The sequence below is a fragment of the Podarcis pityusensis genome (genome assembly GCF_964106645.2).
Source record: "Podarcis pityusensis genome assembly, chromosome: 5".
NCBI classification, from domain to species: domain Eukaryota; kingdom Metazoa; phylum Chordata; class Lepidosauria; order Squamata; family Lacertidae; genus Podarcis; species Podarcis pityusensis.
In genome coordinates, this window is record NC_138032.1 from 79,695,807 (window position 1) to 79,713,128 (window position 17,322).

Here is a 17,322-nt window from a genome sequence, read left to right on the forward strand (position 1 = left end):
CTGAACCTAGACCCATTTTCTAAACACCCCAGAGTGGCAGAGATATCGGTGTCACATATTAACCTGCTCAGATTTCTGATGGAAGCTCAGTCAGCATACTAAAAGCTCCTCGACCCAGGGAGGCAGAAAGTACTCAAAAATGAAGACAGGCTCACTTAACGCAGCACGCTGATGTTGAGTGATGAAGACAGAATAAAAATCTGACCAAGACGTCTGCTGCACATAGAAAAGATAAATACTGTTCTACAGACGGGAGCATTTTCTGAACTGCATTCTTCGTGTCTGTGTAAGCATATGTAACTGTAATTTCAAAACGGTCTAGCTTCGGATAGTTCTAGCTTTCCTTTCTTGCTTCATCAACCACAAACCCCGAAAGAAAACGCTAAGCAAGCTATGTAGATTACATCAGGGTCACAATTTTATAATTTATATACACAGAGAGAGACAGGGATCTACAACAATCTATCTATGTCTGACTCTAATCACTATTCCCAATTCTAAAGTGAGAGTGAGGAATGATTATTCCTTCTATCAGTTTTGGCTGATACTATGGCTCTATGCCTGGGAAGCAGAATGTGACCTGAGACAGCTGCTTGCTCCCTTCCTTCTTTGTCCCCCTTCCTTTTCCTCTTCCTCTGCCCTCATTAGCTTTTCCTCCCTTCCCTTCCCCCTCCTCCGACCACTGCTGCTATTTCGGACCATCTTTACCCCTCAGTGTCATGCTCTGAGGAAGGGAGCTCCTGGCAGCATCCTGACCTTTAAGCTATTGAGTTCCCCTTGCCCTTGGGAGCTGCCTCGCAAGTGGCTGCAGGAGAGGGACTGTGAGCCCCCACAGGGGGGCTTCTAGCACTGAGGTGAAACTGTGAAGCCCTCTTGTTATTTTTGCTATTGGATGCTTCCCGTTTTTTCTGTAATCTGGCTATATTGATAGTACGGAAATCTGTTTCTTTTTTCGTATGTTATGTTTGCTGTTGCTTTGCTACGTTATTGTGAAATTGTTACTGGGTTATTGTTTTGCTATGTTATGACATTGTTTCTATAGCGCTTGTTTGAAATGCGTTGGGGAAGGGGTAGGAAACTGGATCTGGTTGGCAAGCCAGATTTTTATCTCCCCTATCACTCATAGGCCAATTTGACAGGATGACAGGGTCGCCCACCTGTAAATCACTTGACATCATAAGGGCATCACACAATCAAAGTATCATAGATTGTAGAGTCAGAAGGGACCTTGAGGATCATCCAGTCCAAGCCCCTGCAATGCAGGAATATGCAGCTGTCCCATATGGGGATCGAACCTGCAACCAACTGAGCTATCCACTTGGTCATTAGGATTTCAGAGCGGGGCTTGCAAAGAGCTGTATGTGATGCACTGAAGCACTGCTGATCAGTTGAGCCTTGAAGTTGCTGCCTATTAAATTATAGGCAGGGACTTCAAGTCTGATTTCTGCAGGTATTGGCTGTACAATGAAATGGCCCATGGGGAACATATTTCCGTAGCCAATCCAACAGGCATCAAGCACATCAGCTGATTGGTGGTGACAGCAAGCTTCCCTTGACAATGCAGTCAGGAGCATACTTTAAGGCAACTGCATCTCCACTTTCCCTGCACCTGATGTCACGTATGACACCAGGTGTGGGACAGATGGGCATGGTTGGGGAAAAGCAATCCTGCAGGTTACATTAGGACTTGTGCCAGGCCTACCCATCACTGCATTATGGTGCAACATAAACTGGTATTCTGAAATCACATCTCACTATGCATTCATTCAAGATGCCATTGGTGGTAATCAATGTTAGTCACGGTGTAGACCCTTTGAAATCATGTATTGAAGTAACTTCATTCTTCTCCTCTGAGTTTGACTTGCTTGGAGCTCATCCAATGTGAATAAGCTGTCAAATCTTACTGGGTGAGTTTTCTGCAGATTTATTTATTATGTATAGGATTTATGGTCTGTTTCTATCCCAAAGACACCCGAGGCGACGTATACCTTGAAAACCCCAATACAATTCATTACACTATAAAATCCTTGGAAGTCCAATAAAAACCAGCATAATACTTTACTGATTCATCAATTATGGATAGACAGAGTGGTCAGCAATATGAATTTGCATCATCAAATGGTTACATTAATAGGGGCATCTATTGGGTCCTCTTTTTTTGGTAAGAGAGGATAGATAAATGCAGATAATGAAAAGTTTCAGATATCTGAGATGCACAGGATTTGTTGTCTTCATTATTATAAAAGCCAACATGTTCATGTACTGATTGAAAATATATGAAAGATACTATGAACTTCAGGACTTGGTCCCGATCCCCGCCATGTCAACCCCGTTTGGCTTGAATTAACAGAATTTGATCAGAACTTATAGATAGTGGGTTTTCATTGGCTAACACTTGAGCTGGACTGAAAATCCCCCTCCCCCATTTCACAATCCCAGTTGTATTCAACTTTCATAGGATGATGAATAATCTGGCATATGGGAAGTATTGGAAGAACATCTGGAGAATACATGAAATCAATATTCACGAAGAATTTTTGAAGGGGAGCAAATTATATTATGAATATAAAAGGCCAGGGGACATTAGAACGGAGAAAAGAAGAGTCTAGGATACAAAGAAAAGGGGGGACGACAAAGCATAGAAATGACAAGGCTATCAAGGAATATTGCCATTTAAAATATTTGTTCTGGTTTTTGTTTTGTTTTTTGTAATCTGCAATTGCACCGTGATCTTCCTGATTATTATAAACTAGCTGAAATCTAGAAGCTGCATTTGCATTTTTATTTTACCTTTTTTACCTCTCGTTCTGGGTTTCTGCTTCCATAACTTGACAAGGAGCGTGCTAAGGATCATCTTCTACTTTGGTGATCTCTCATAGTGGAGTAAGATTGTCTTCCATAAACATGGTTTTAAACGTGAGTCTGTAAGTGACTGTGGAGGCCAATTCTGGATCCACACGTCCTTCCACAGTGGGGACATAGGTTTCTGGGTGGGAAGTGATCACGGTGAGGGTTTACAATATCTGAGGTGACCCTTCCTGCATCCCAAAATGGTTTAAAACTTCTAGGGTGACAGTGGACAGCTTCAAGAAAAATGCAGAGAGCAAAGCCAACCCCTGTATATGGCGTTCATTGACCTGACTAAGGCCTTTGACACCATCAATCGTAATACCCTGTTCTTCTGAAAACTGGCTGCCCAGTTGCTAAGGGTAAGCCAATCTTGAACACTTTCTTAGCACAACTGTATCCATTGCCGGTCCCCTGGCAACCTGGAACAAAGCATTATGACATCATCAGGGAGCTTGGCAACAGTTCATGACGCTTCCTGTTTGACTTTCTGACCGGCTGGCACAAAATCTCATAGCCAAGGGAAAATGAAACAGTAAAGAAAATGAGAAGGAAGAGATCCATTGTGCTACTGCTGCTGCTGCTGCAGAAGAAAGATAGCTGTCTGAATATATGAGCATCTTCCTCTTTAGCTCTTGGAGAAGTGGGAGCAATATGCTCTCTGAGCAGTAGTGGAATGCTTCTTTGTGAATGTAATTAAAGAAGAAGGTAGAATATCTTAAGAGACTTAAGGAAATCCCTGTGTGCTTGAGAAACTTTTAAATACATTCCGGAATGAAATCTGCAAGAGTCTTCAAATCCCTGCATTGAGGTAATATGAAAGTTCACCTAAGAGATTTCCAAACATATGTTTGTATGTGATCTCAATGCAGCTTGAGCTCCTTCCGTGACCTAGTTCCACCACCAGCCAGTCACCATGAAGTAAGAGACTAGATCAAGAGAACTGGTAAAAAAAAAAAAAAGCAATGTTATATAGTATATGTTGTTGGGGGGGAAATCTCAGTAGTCACATTTATTTCTGTAGCTCCTCCATAATGCACTCTAGGGAAAGAACCCTGCTGCTCTTTGCTGGTTCTCTGTGTGTTTTACTCTTGTGGCAGAGCATCTGTAAAAGAACAAGCACCATCTTCCCTTTTAGCAATGGTTCATATAATCTGTAGCAAGTCGAGCAGAAAGAGGAAATCTCCATGAATGGGTTCTTGAAAATCTGGAAGTGTTTCCCAAGTAGCGTTGTGTGCTCTCTGGGTTTAAACTGGGGCAACCCAGAGAGATGGGTGGGGTACAAATAATAAAATAATAATAAAATAATAAAATAATAAAATAATAATAAAATTATTAAACCTCAATTTTGGAGGGTTTATACTTTTTCTTTTTGATATATATTTTTATTAGTTTTCCAGTATAAAACTATACAAAACAAAACATCCAATTTATCACCAACATCTTTTTTTTTTTACTTCCATCAACATGTCTGATAATTCTCCGTCTTAATCACTTCTTGCACATTTCTTAATTTAATATTGTACTACAATAATATCTTAATTTACCTTATTTTTTAAACAATATTTCTACCATACATTCTCACAGAGCTTCCTGAAAGCTTACAAACGTTATCTGGTCATCACATATAGTTTTCATATAATCTGTAAATTTAATCCAGTCTTCAGTGAATCTCTGGTCTCGTCGGTTCCGGATCCTTCCTGTTAATTTATCAAGTTCTGCGTATTCCATTAATTTCATTCTCCATTCTTCAGTCGTAGGTAATTCTTCTTGTTTCCATTTTTGGGCCATTAGTATTCTTGCTGCCATTACTGCGCATAAAAATAACTTCCATTCTTTCTTATTAATTTCATTTCCTATTATTCCTAATAGAAATGCTTCTGGTTTCTTAACAAATGTATATTTCAACATCTTTTTTAACTCATTATATATCCTTTCCCAAAAGCATTTCACTTTTTTACACTCCCACCACATATGGTAAAATGTTCCTTCTTTTTCTTTACACTTCCAACATTTATTACTTACTTTATACATTTTTGCTAATTTTACTGGTGTTACATACCATCTATATATCATTTTCATCACATTTTCCTTTATTATAGTACACACAGTAAATTTCATTCCTTCATTCCACAATTTAACCCAGTCTTTAAATTGTATATTATATCCAAAATCTTTGGCCCAATGGATCATAACCGATTTAACCTCCTCGTCCTTTGTATACCATTCCAATAATAATTTATACATTTTAGACAAAATTTTTACATCATTATTCAATACTTCCAATTGATATTTTGATTCCTTGTCGGTAAAACCTCTTTCTAATACATCTTTTTTAAACATTTCATTAATCTGAAAATAATGCAACCAATCATTTACATATTCTTTTACTTCAACATATGGTTTCAGTTTCCATTTACTTCCTTCTTTCATTATTAAACTCCCATGTGTTAGGGGTTTATACTTTTTCTGGTGTCTATGAGGAGGACTTGAATTTCTGGGTAGGGGACAAGGATCATCCACTCCCAGTCTCTTTCCTCCATTCCAACATAACTTTACAGTTCTCAATGCTTTTTTTTACTTTCATGAAGAGTGACTAAGAGCAGAACAACTTTTCACACATAGCCATTCCCTGTGAAAACATATGAGAAAAGGGAGAATGGCTTTGCACATGAGGTAATCTAGGAGAGACTTAAGGTCTCTTCAAAACTCTTTGGTGAAAGCAGAAATAGGCTGAAATTTATCTGAAATTTCTCTCCCTGCCCCCATTTTCTCCACCCACAATTTTGGGTCAGCTCTGCCATTTTTATTTTAAATTGCAACCCTGTTTCTGGAGCATTCAAATTGTGGAGCTAAAAGTTCCCCATGTGGTGACAACTTAACAGAGAAAGGCAGTTGCAAATTGGCATATGTTGCTGTCAAGTCTGTCAGTCTTATGGAGAGAAGGAAGGCAACATTAAACTTATTTTAACATTTATTTTCCCGACACTGCATCTCCTCCACACAAAGCCTCACTCTCCTCCAACTCTGCCTGGCTACATAGAAACAAATGCTGGATGTCTTCTACAGCAGAGCAGAAATGTAGGAGAAAGTGCTGCAGGTAAAGAACTGACTTTCTCCTTTTTTTTTTTAGCCTGGGAAATTTGAATACAGCACGTGCTGATTTTTCAGGAAAGGATGTCTTCCATGCATTAATCCACTGCTGAGTTAAAGCAAGGGGTGCTACAAAAAGAAAGACCGACTTAACAGTATAATGAAGGGACCAAGCGAAGAAGAAAAGTGTGTGTGGCTGTCAAAGTTATGCAGCTAAGAAATCAGTGAGGCAGGGAGCCTTCTGACAATGGCAAGTGGGGAGCGCAACTGAGGGCTTGATGTTATGAATGATAGGTTAAAAAGTTTCCGGATGTGGAGGGGCTGACATGCAACCACATCCCTGCAGTGAAGAAATTACCTAGCTGCAGAGTCCCAGTCGCCCTGCTGTTTATACAGAATTGCTTTAATAAGACCGTAAAAGAGGAAATTACAATGGCACAAAGCAGAACAATATGTATAGTTCAGTGGGAAAGCCATAAAACAAGCAATAGGGAGTATTGCTCTCGCAGCTTGGCCCATTATTTTAAGGGGCACTGCTGCTCAGCAAGGTAAGCTGATGCTAGAGATGATTACCAAGGCTTGAAGTCAAGGAGGGCCCAAGATGCTAAAGCTCAGATGTGCTAGCGAGTGATGGCACAAGCGTAGGTTCTATGGCAGAGATTGTATGGATACCTGAACATTGGCTAGATGGACAAGTCAATTCTATGATGGTTGGTTCTAATAGCTAACATTTTACATTCGTTATTTGATGGATGGTATGTTATACTTGATATGAAATTGTCTTTATTTAGCAGTGCATAATATTTTATCAGCAACATGCAACAGTGTTTCAGACTTGTCAGAATTCTAGAGTTGGCATGCAGTGGCATTTAGTATTAGACAGCTTATAAGATTTCATATGTGACGGTTGCTAAATCAGGCAAGAGATGTCACCAACCTAAATCACTCACATTTTGAGGAAAGCTTTCGTACTTTTTTTTTTTTTTAGTGAGTTTCAGTCTCAAATTTGACACCTGACATTCAAAATCTGAATTGTGAGACTGAACATTTTAGTGAATATTTGTGGACATTCATTTAGGCTCAGCATAGTATTATCATATCATGTGGAACTTTTAAGCTATCAAATGTTGAAACACAGTAGTCCCACTTGTGACTACCCTACTGCTTCAACCAAATTTGCTGGCACGAAATCCTGGATCTTTCAGAATAGTTGACATCATGATGTATCAACAACTAATCAGCAGTCAAGAATCCTCTTTAATAAAAATGCCTTGTTGTTTTCCTCAGGATCATTTCCCTTAGGACCAAAAAGTCTGTTAGGCATCTCTTTACAAGCAAGATTCCAAGATGAGATGTGAGCGTTTGAAGTTTTTATTTGAGTATGAAATTTTTACAACAACAACAAGCTGAGGTGCATTCTGTCACATGATCTGCTGCATGCAGACCAAAATGGTGTACTCCTAGGAAGGCTGTACAGATTGAGTTCTCTGTAGGTGTCAAGCAGCCCTCAGGCATCAGCATATCAATCTAGATTGCCCCCAGTGTTTCAGGCAGATAAAGAAAGAGGTAAAGAAAGTTATATTTGAGCTCTGCAGTGTTTAACTTCTTTATTGGTTGTGGTGATCCAAAGCAACAGACCAGGCTCAGAATCCATCTTCTCCATGTTTGACCTGTGCCCTAAGCTTTACTGCTTTTAGTGATGAATGCTAAGCACTTTCCTATTCAATTTTGCTGGGCAAAATGTAAACATGACTTTCATAGGCAATCTTTTACGATGGAAATCTACACACACACACACACACACACACACACACATTATTTGCTTTGTATCCTGCAAATTTATTCTTATTCTTTTCAAACATCTCATCTGGTTGAATTCAGGAAAACAACAACTCTGCATTTATAAAGTGTCAAAAGGTTGGCATCATTTCTTGAGATAATTGTTACCATGTAAACTGCTGCTCACTTCATGCTGTAATAAGTCATGTAACTGGCTGTAATTTTCCTCTGTTTTCAAGCTTCCAGTAGATTCCAGGGATCTTGAAAGTTAAATCTAAAGTTGCCTGATTTATTCAATGGTGGCTATCTAGTCTTTTATATATTGTATGCGTTTGGATTATTAATGTATTTGAATAACTTTGTATGATTGTATGATTTTATCATTTAAACCTATGGCAATAAAGGCCAATAACAACAATAATGACTAGTGCAGCTGGCCTTCTTAATATACTTTGTGTGTGTGTGTGTGTGTGTGTGTGTGTGTGCAAATAGCAGTCAGAGGGAAGCCTGAGCAGCCTCTGGACCATTGGCAGTGGATAGATTGGGGAGGAGAAGTTAAAATTTCTCTCTCTGCCACAAGGAAGCCTGACCAAAAAACACCTCTTCAAAGTTTCAATTTGCATGTCAAGGGACACTCCCAGTGGGTTTTAAAAAAAACAACACACACACACACACCCTGTCAGACCCATGGTGCAGTCTGAGAGTATTAAATTCCTCATCCCTCATAGTCCCAAGGCTGCTTCCTTGCAGAGCTATTTATATAACAAAAACGTGCACATTAATTGTTGTCATGCAGTTAGCATCATGCACACCCTTAGACACGGGTAATTACTCTAGATCAGGCATGGGCAAACTCAGCCCTCCAGATGTTTTGAGACTACAATTCCCATCACCCCTGACCACTGGTCCTGTTAGCTAGGGATAATGGGAGTTGTAGTCCAAAAACATCTGGAGGGCCGAGTTTGCCTATGCCTCTTCTAGTTTTAACTTCTGATGGGGAAGGGCTAGAGATCAGAGGTTGAGACATCTGTTTTATTTGCACACGGTTTCAAATTCCAAGCCCTGGCACCTCTAGGCAGGACTGGCCTGAAACACAGGAGAGGTGCTGCCAGTTAATATCTGCAGTAATGAGCTAAGTGGACCAGCCGACTGGCTCAGTATGAGGCAGCTTCCTATGTTTCTGTTATGCCGCATTTAGGTTTAACTTTATGCTGCTGCAGCAAGGTGTGCACTCTAGGAGTCACTGCCTGGGACACAAAATGGATGTTGACCCCTCTCCCCCCCCCCAAAAAAAACCCCAGCTCATACTCACTTGTTCCCTTTTCCCTTTAGAGTTTACTTCCTGGAAGACATAATGTGTGTTTTCCCTCTCTCACTCTTCCAGGGAGCGTGGGCAGGGAAACACACAATGTGATTAATGTCATGGGAACATGTTTCAAGGACAGAGCTAGAGAACGGCTTCCTATTTGCAGAAGCAAACCAGTGCTTGGTGTCGCACCTAGTTGTGTTCAGAGCAAGCAGAACCATGACCAATCAAAACTCTCTGACAAGTATATCTATAAGATTTTTTTATTAAAAAATCAGTAGCATGTTATTCCTTTTCATTAGCCATAATTTCAAAAGCAAAGGAGATTAAAAAAAAAATAGAACAAAAACGTTCACGTTCTGAAAAACAGATATATTCAGAGATATTGTGCCATTGGGTGAAAATGTTGGTTACGTTCACACAGGGCTCATCTACACTATCATTTGTTCCACATTTCTAGGCACAGAATGAAGCTTTCCAGGTCTGTGTCTGAGCACTTTTTGGTGGTGGCGCTGCTGCTTTCCCCATGAAAACCCGTTCCTTACCGATCAAATGGAAATCCATGGAATACCCAAATTTCTGTTTGCTGCGATTCAGCAAGTACTCAGGCACAGCCCAGAAAAGCACAGACCTGTCTCTAGAAAGCATGGGGCAAAAGGTATTAGTAGATAAGCCCATACTTCTTCATTTTTAGGCTTACATTTTAATCCCCTTAGAAAATGTAACTTGTGGTGAAAGGATGGGGCTTGGAAGAATGGTGCTCAGACATCATATTTCATGGATCCGACACCCCTAATGGGGTCTGGCTTTGTTAACAATCAGTTCCCAATCCTGCCAAAGGTCAAGCCACATCAAAACAGGTCTATTTTGCCCCCCTGAATGCAAGACTCCTCTGCCTCCCCCTGCCCCCCACTCCATCTCAAACCTTCTCGGGAGAAAAGATATGGCTCATAGTGAATGTAGAACTCAAGATTTAAGAGCTGGGTGCTGCTGTGAGCATGCACAGCACAGTTAATTGGCCCTAAGGAGCATGGGGACTTCCCAGCACCAATACACGCTCATAGCAACACCCAAACCTGAAGCTGATGGTTCCACAAACCTTCCTTGAGATGCCCCACCATCTCCAGTTGCTTTGAGAAGAGAGAGAGGATGCAGCAGGGACAATTTGCAGTAGAGGTTGACAGTGGGGTGACCTCTATTCTCACCTTGTTCCTAATCTGTTTTTTTACAGTGGAACCTCATGTTACATACCGTCCCCCTTGCAAACATTGCGGGTTATGAGCTCCGCTAACCTGGAAGTAGACGCTCCCGGTTGTGACCTTTGCCCCGGGATGTGAGCAGAAGTCAAGCTCCGGCAGTGCAGCAGCAGTGGGAGGCGCTATTAGCGAAAGCATGCCTCGTGTTACGAATGGTTTTGGGTTGACAACGGACTTCCAGAATGAATTAAATTCGTAACTGGAGGTACCAATGTATAGGGCCTATTCCCCACGGGGAATGTTCACCTATCACTAACGTGTGAAGTGGCTCTCTGGTTTTCACTGACACTCAAGAATGTTTGAAATAGACAACTTACAAAACCATGGGGTAACACAGAAAGAAACAGTGATGCCTTATGCACAGGGCATCCAATTTGTCGTCTGTGCTTAAAGAAAACCCGCAGCTACAATGCTGGCCTAACAACCGGGTCTCCTCTTTGTCTCCTTCCATTTTGCAGTGCTTTCTAGAGTGGCCACTGTCGGAAGCGTGTCATTACTCGAGTGCTAATGAATTTTCATTTTATTAAAACACTTTAAGGCTAGAAAGTGTGCCCCCAACTCATTACTGTAGTAATTGAGTATACATATTTATTTCTCTGCCATAATAGCTAAAGTGCTTAATAAAATTGCTCCGGTACAGGAAAGAGGATGTAATCATTGAGGGGCAACAAATAAGAATTGTGCAAATTTACCAATTGCACTCTCTAACTACACTCTGATGGTTCATAAAGGAAAGCTGGCTGCTTGTATGCACTCTGGTTTATGGCCGAAAATATAATTCCTTTTAATAAAACATACAGCACATTACACAGTGGTAAGGTCGGTTCTTTGCTGCTCCTCTGCTCTGAATATAATACAATTTTATTTTGGGATTATTCTCTTTCAGGACTGCTATGGCCACAAGCCAGAACGATGTGTGTACTCAATGTTCTTATTGTCAGGTAGGGCAGACAAGACTCCCAAAGGCATTCAGTCCTCTAATAAAAGTATTGCCTTGCCAGATCTGACCAATCCCCAGCGAGGCAAACACCCTGTTTCCAACAGCAACCAGCCAGAGGCCCCTAGAGAGTTCACAAGCAGGGCATGAAAAGCAATGACCATCTCCTGCTGCTCGTCTCCAGCTTTTGGTATTCAGGGATATCGTGCCGCTGGACAGAGAGGAGCTATAAAGGCATTGTGACTCACTGCTGGTGATAAGACCTAGGCTCCAAGAATTTGTCCAGATTTGTGAATGCATCTCTTTGCCCTTTTACAGCTTGCAACCAGGAAGTTCCACTTGTACACATAAGGTACCCGACCACTGACAAAATTGCAAAGAATGGTGTGGCAATCACACAGGGCCCCTGGACGTTTCACAGTCTATTGACCCTGTGCCACCACTGCGACTGCTTTCTTTGCTGCCACCACCCCGCTTCTCATGGGGACACACGGAGTCCAGACAGTTAACATAAACAAATAATCAAGTTTATTTTTAAATGCAGGAACAAGCGTATGGTTGCAGTTTATTTTTCTCTTGTCAGTTTCCTAATCTTAGTTCCTAACAACTTCCAACTGAATTATTCCCAACTATCTATCTGACTCCACCTAACAATTCCTCTCACTCTCTCACAACACAACTCCACCAACCCACTCCTAAGCCTCCCTCTTCCTTCTCCAACACCCAAGCCTCAACTCCCAACTGACAAACCTCAACTCCCAACTCCCAAACCTCAACTGACTTTCAAAACCTCCCACTCTATCTTTTACTCCCCCCCTTGCATTCTCACATCACACCCATTTTAACCCTTGACCCATCCTAGGAGGCAAACGCCACAAATGGCTTGCAATATTAATGGAGGTCGGCGGGGGGGGGGGGATGCTAGCCAAATTTGATGGAAAGAAATCCTGCTGCACTCACAGGTCCAAGCTCTTCATCAGGTTCTCTCACAAGACTCACTTTCACTGCTAAATCCATGATAGAGACCCTATGACAGTCCAATTCAATTACATACTATCAGGAGTGCGTAGGGCTATTATTTATATCACTCATGCAGCAGTAAGGGCCAAGGGGATGAAACAGCAAGTTGCCTCATAATATCTAAAATCAGTCACATAGTTATAAATTTCTCTACATCATCGGTTGGCAGAGGCAGCAAAATGCACAATGGCAATGATGCCATGATACAGGGTTCATGATCTTAAATATTGTGGGGTGAGAGGAAACTCAACCTGAAGGTGTCATTTTCAGCAGCTGCCTTGTGTCTACATATATACAGTCTTACCTTGGAAGTCAAATGGAATCTGTTCTGGAAGTCCGTTCAACTTCCAAAATGTTTCTGATTGGCTGCAGCAAGCTCCTGCAGCCAATCGGAAGCCACGGAAGCCACGCTGGATGTTTGGCTTCCAAAAATAGTTCACAAACCAGGACTTCCGGGGAGGTGCCTCCGGCAATGGCGGAATTCCTCTGACCGGGAGGAATCCGCTCCGTGAGAATCTGGGTCTGGCCGCCACGGCGAAGGCGGAGACCCGTTAAAATCACAGGCGGGAGAAGCCTGTGAACGTGGGATTCGGCGGGCACCTTTTGCGCCTCCCCCACTCGCAGGGAACCCCAGTTTTTGGGGCTCTGGAGCGACGTGGGGTGAGCGGCGGGGTGCATCGAATCGTCTGCTTCTTTCACGGAGCATAGCCGCATAGCTGTTGCCGGAGAGCGCTGACCTTTTCCTGTGGACAATTTGACTTTAAAGTATTTACCCGTGAGTAGAGCTGAAGCGGAAGAATTGGATTTCTAAAAGTTTAATTTGGTATCGTAACGGGGAGGTTCAAAACAGGAAGTCCGCCTTCCCCTTTTGTAAATAGACTGAGGCAATGAAGTTGCAAGCTGGAGTCCTGGAAGGTCTTTTGTAAAAGATCAAATTTCCAATGGTAAAGAACATGAAACCCCCTCTTGGAGGCAGGAGAAGAGAGGGGGAAGTTGTGGATTGAGTATGCCTGCGGGAAAGAGCGAAGAGACTTAAAACACCACAGCTCTGACCCTGGAAACAGGCTGCTAGTAGGACTGATGTCTTTTGGAATGTTCATTGACAGCGCTTAGAACGTTCATTGACAGCTAGTTAAATAAGAGAAATACATTGTTTCTACTGTCTTCGGCTGCTTTAAAAAGGAGTAAAAGTAACTGAAAATTCAACCTAATTTGAAACTAACTTTGGATTGTTTAAAAGAGGATACTATTGACTATTACAAATAGAAACTGTTTCCCCCTAGTGGAAGCCTTTGAAACTGGTTGCTTTACAAGAGTTGGACTAGGGGAATTTCCAGCTGCAAGTTAAAAACCGTGAGACTCTGGGACTGACCTTGAATCTTTCAAATGTTATGGTAAATGGAAGAGGAAAAACAGACCAGTCAACTGCTGACAAAACATTAAGGTCTGGGAGGACTTGGTAACAATCCAGGAGAGGTCTATCATTAGGCCCTCCTGATCTTTTTGTTGCTGTCTTCATAATAGTATATTTGAAACCAAGAGGAATGTCGACAGAAGAGGCTTTGGTGACTGCATTATATAAGATAAATAACTCATTGGATCAGCTTCACAGGAAAATGGACATGATAAATGTGAAAGTGGATGTTTCAATTGCTGAGGTTGACTTGAATGCAGGGAGTATGGATAATACCAATACAGAAACCACCCAGAAATTGATACAAGAACCTATTTCGATATGGCAAGCTGTGGAGGAAGTCAGGGAAAAAGCTGTTGCTGCTGAAGGTAAAGTAACACAACTGGAGAGAAAGAGAAAGAGAACCCCAGCCCTACAGAGGCAATTTGTTGAACATAAGTTGACGCTCGCTATGACTGAACTTAAGGAAAAACAGACGAATTTGAGGGTTAGAGTTCACCTTTGGTGGACATGCCCAAGGATTAAGACACTCTGGGAGATGATTCATAACAAAATGAAAAAGGTATTTAAATATACCCTTTTGAAGAAACCAGAGGCCTTTCTCCTGGGCATGGTTGGCAAATTGGTGTTAAAGAAGGATAGAATTTGTTTCATGTATGCAACAATAGCAGCAAGAATACTCATTGTGAAGTACTGGAAGACACAAGATTTATCCATTCGGGAAGAATGGCAGATGAAGCTGATGGACTATATGGAATTGGTGGAAACGACTGGCAGAAATCCGAGACCAGGGAGAAGAGCTGGTGGAAGAAGACCGGGAAAAGTTTAAGACTATTTATAGAAATACTGTAAAAATAATGAATGTTAGAAAAATGTTGGAATGAAGTTATATGGCTTTAGTAGAAATGCTATAAGGAATCAAGTATAAATAGATTAATAGTGTATTAAAGGGAAAATAAGGCTAGAATATGTTAAGATAATTATAGGATAGAAAACAGAGGAAGATGGAAAGGAATTGCTGAAATAATTAATAGAAGTGGAAAACAGAAAGGGAGGTGTGAGGAGGTCGTGGAAATAAGGGAATGAAAGATAAGACATTGAAATTGTTCTGTGTTTGAAATGGTTTGTGTTATGCTTTGTTAGTTTTATGTTTTTCTTTTTTTCTTTTCTTTTTTTTCTTTCTTTTTTTTGTCTTTCTGTTTTGTTGTGTTTTAATGGTTGAAAATTAATAAATATTATTTAAAAAAAAAAAAAAAAAATAGTTCACAAACCGAAACAGTTACTTCTGGGTTGGCAGCGTTTGGGAGCCAAAACGTTCGAGAACTAAGCTGTTTGAAAACCAAGGTACGTGTGTGTGTGTAAACTAAAGATCCTAGGGCAGTGTACAACATTAAAAACTTAATTTACACAGCATAATAATAAAAATACAACACAGAGAATAATAATAAATAAAGTAATCATAATAACAATCTCTCTCTCCCACCCACCCCCTATTTACCATATTATTTAATAGCCAAAAGCCTGGATAAAGAATGGCACTGGGTGAATCTCTCTGAGGAAAGGACAATATTTAGTTATAATATGTAGTTCCACTCCCTCACTGGTCTTAGGAAACCCACTATTTCTCACACAAGGAAATATGGTACTCTATATTTGCTATCTTCTTTTCTTTTAGTATGCAAACGTTACATAAATCGTATTATTTTCTAATTTTTTTTTTTTTTTTTACGTTTCCCTTCCAATGAAAAGCACTTAAGATGATTACACAATTAATTTTATTAGTTTCAGCCATAGCTGATAATGAGACAACCTAAGTTTTAGCAGAAGCTGAACTGTAGCAGAAAGGAAACAGTGCCAGGGTTATGATCAAGACATGACGGGATGAATATTGCTACCTCCTTACATGCCTAGTTTCACTACAGCCCTAGTGTGAGCATATTAACCTGGAATTCCAAAACATGTCCTGATCAACACAGGAAGTTAATATCTTTGTCAGCTTCCCATGACTGTGTCCAAAATGCAAGAATTTATAAAGGAAAAGGAGACAGGAGGCATGAAGAGTGGAATGAAACAAACCAACTTGACCCCAAACGTTTGCCTACTGAGGAATTCAAAATTAATTTTCAGGTTCAGAAATTTTATGGGGGTGGGGGAGTTTAAATAAGTCTAACCAAATCTGGTCAGGAGAGGTCCTACACATTCCAAAATACTTGGCACCAGTAGAGTTATCTTCACCTGCCCTACCCACCTGCTGAAATTAGGTTTGCAAGAAGCATTCTGTCATAGCGAATACACTAGGTTGTGGTGACTCCTTGGTTGTAGTGTGTTTGTGTGTGATGCCCACAACAGTTTCTCTAGTTTACAAATGTGTCCACAAATCCAAAAAGGTATGTGATACCCTGAAAAGTCTGAAGCTGATTCAGAGAAGGAAGACTTTAGGAGAGGTGAGATGTAGTAACCTCAACAAAAGTAATTGGAGTTGGAATGTATGGCTTTTACATTTATTTCCCCCTATTGGTTGAAAATAAAATTAGCTGCACCAAACTAGCAAATATGAACATCTTTATTTTATACAAAGAGATATACTGAGCTTGCCAGTTGGGTTATCCCAAAATCTCAGTGCTATTATTATTAATTACCCAGTTTAAACTCCAGTGGTAATGAAATTACTCTGCAGCCTCTGTATCCTTACAGTTGAAAGACATAGTGTGCTTAAGAAGAATATATTGTAGCACTTAAAACATCATTTAAAAATCATTTCACAAGAGGCGTTACCCTTGAGAATACAGGCAGTATTCCAGCTAAGTACTGAAGATGTGCTAATGACTCTGCTGGACCAGGGCCACAGAAACAATGTTTCAATTGCTAGCCTACAATAATTGTTTCTTACAAAAACTACAATTATCATCCCTCCGTCTATTTTAAGGAAGAACCTCTGTGAGGGTTTCCATAAAAGAGGACACATTTGCTGGTGAGTGGGGTGGAGGAAGGGAGTGGGCGCATGCTAGAGCACACTGTAGGTGTGACATCGGAAGGCGCCAGGGAGGGCGGTGGCAAAATTCGTGCATGCAAATTTGGGGGTGGGGCGCAGGCAGGCAGGCAGGCAGGCAAGAAGGAAGGAAGGAAGGAAGGAAAGCTGCCTCCCCTTCTTTGGCGTGTGCATGGGGCAGTGGGCAGGGGGCGGAAGGCATACAAAATAATTAATTAATTAGCCCAGGAAAAGCCATGAAGCAACATGGCAACTTTTTATGTAGAGGAAGAGACTGACGAAAAGCTCCCCTGGTACCAGAGAAAAAAACCAGGACATTTTAGCAAATTCAAAAAATCCACCAGGACAGAAATTTCCTCCCCGAAAAAGGGGACATGGCCAGAAAAAAGAGGACGTATGGCAACTCTGTACATATCAAGGCTGACACCAGAGTCTTGGGGTCCCTCAGTAGGGAGCAACCTGGGCCCTTTTTTCCTACCTGGGTGGGTTCTGTTTCCCTCAGCAGTCACAGTTGTGGCTGTTATCTTTCTTCCCCGCCACCCAGATTAATGAGCTGAAAGATCTGACGCATTGTGGGTGGGGGGGGGGGGAATGGTGCCACAAAAAATGGCACCAGTTTTTTTTTCCATTTTGTTTTATGCAGAATATAGTAAAAGGGGAGCTTCTGGCGCAATTTCTACT

At 41.1% G+C, this 17,322-nt stretch overlaps 1 long non-coding RNA gene across 1 annotated transcript; it reads left to right on the forward strand.

Annotated features, from left to right (window-relative positions):
• The first annotated feature begins 3,337 nt into the window (after window positions 1-3,337).
• LOC308476800 lies at window positions 3,338-7,526 on the forward strand. Its single transcript, XR_013986107.1, has 2 exons — window positions 3,338-3,658; window positions 7,228-7,526. It is a non-coding gene; the product is annotated as an uncharacterized lncRNA (long non-coding RNA).
• The last annotated feature ends 9,796 nt before the right edge of the window (window positions 7,527-17,322 follow it).